Source organism: Bos indicus x Bos taurus, chromosome 20 (genome assembly GCF_003369695.1).
Source record: "Bos indicus x Bos taurus breed Angus x Brahman F1 hybrid chromosome 20, Bos_hybrid_MaternalHap_v2.0, whole genome shotgun sequence".
NCBI lineage: Eukaryota > Metazoa > Chordata > Mammalia > Artiodactyla > Bovidae > Bos > Bos indicus x Bos taurus.
Window position 1 is genome coordinate 11,761,561 of NC_040095.1, and position 802 is coordinate 11,762,362.

General features: G+C 44.0%; 1 pseudogene; it reads left to right on the forward strand.

The window, feature by feature from the left end:
* The first annotated feature begins 225 nt into the window (after positions 1-225).
* Positions 226-318, forward strand: LOC113879305 (annotated as a pseudogene).
* The last annotated feature ends 484 nt before the right edge of the window (positions 319-802 follow it).

Sequence of the window (802 nt, forward strand, 5' to 3'; positions counted from 1 at the left end):
GACCCAAAAGTAGTTGTCTAAAGCAGGCAAGCCTTAACAGCATGTGGAATAAACCTCTAAAATCTTTCTAAGGAAGGAAGTGTGGGGCTAGACTAGACACTTGAAGCAGGAGTTATAAACCTATGTACCTGCCCTATCTGTAGTTCTCATTAGTCATCCGATTTTGAGCAAGCCACTTCATCTCTTTAGACATCAGTTTTGTCAAGAATAAAAATGAGACGGGATGCTTGCTTCGACAGCAATGAAAGGATGCAGAGAAGATTAGCATGGCCCCTGTGCAAGGATGACACACAAATTCATGAAGCGCTCCATACTTTTGATGAACCTAGAGTCTATTATACAGAATGAAGTAAGTCAGAAAGAGGAAAAACGACTATCAGATACTAACACATATGTATGAAATCTAGAAAGATGGTACTGATGTACCTGTTTTCAGAGCAGCAATGGAGACACAGACATAGTGAACAAACTTACGGACAAGGCTGGCAGCAGGGGGGAGGAAGGAGAGGGTGGGATGTATGAAAGGGTAGCATGGAAACATACATTACCATATGTAAAATACATAGCCAATGGGAATTTGCTACATGGTTCAGAGAACTCAAACCAAGGCTCAGTAACAACGTAGAGGGGTGGGATGGGGAGGGAGGTGGGAGGGATGTTCAAGTGGGAGGTGACATGGGTAAACCTATGGTTGATTCATGTTGATGTTTGTTAGAAACCAGCACAATAGTGGGAGAAGGCAATGGCACCCCACTCTAGTACTCTTGCCTGGAAAATCCCATGGATGGAGGAGCCTGGAGGG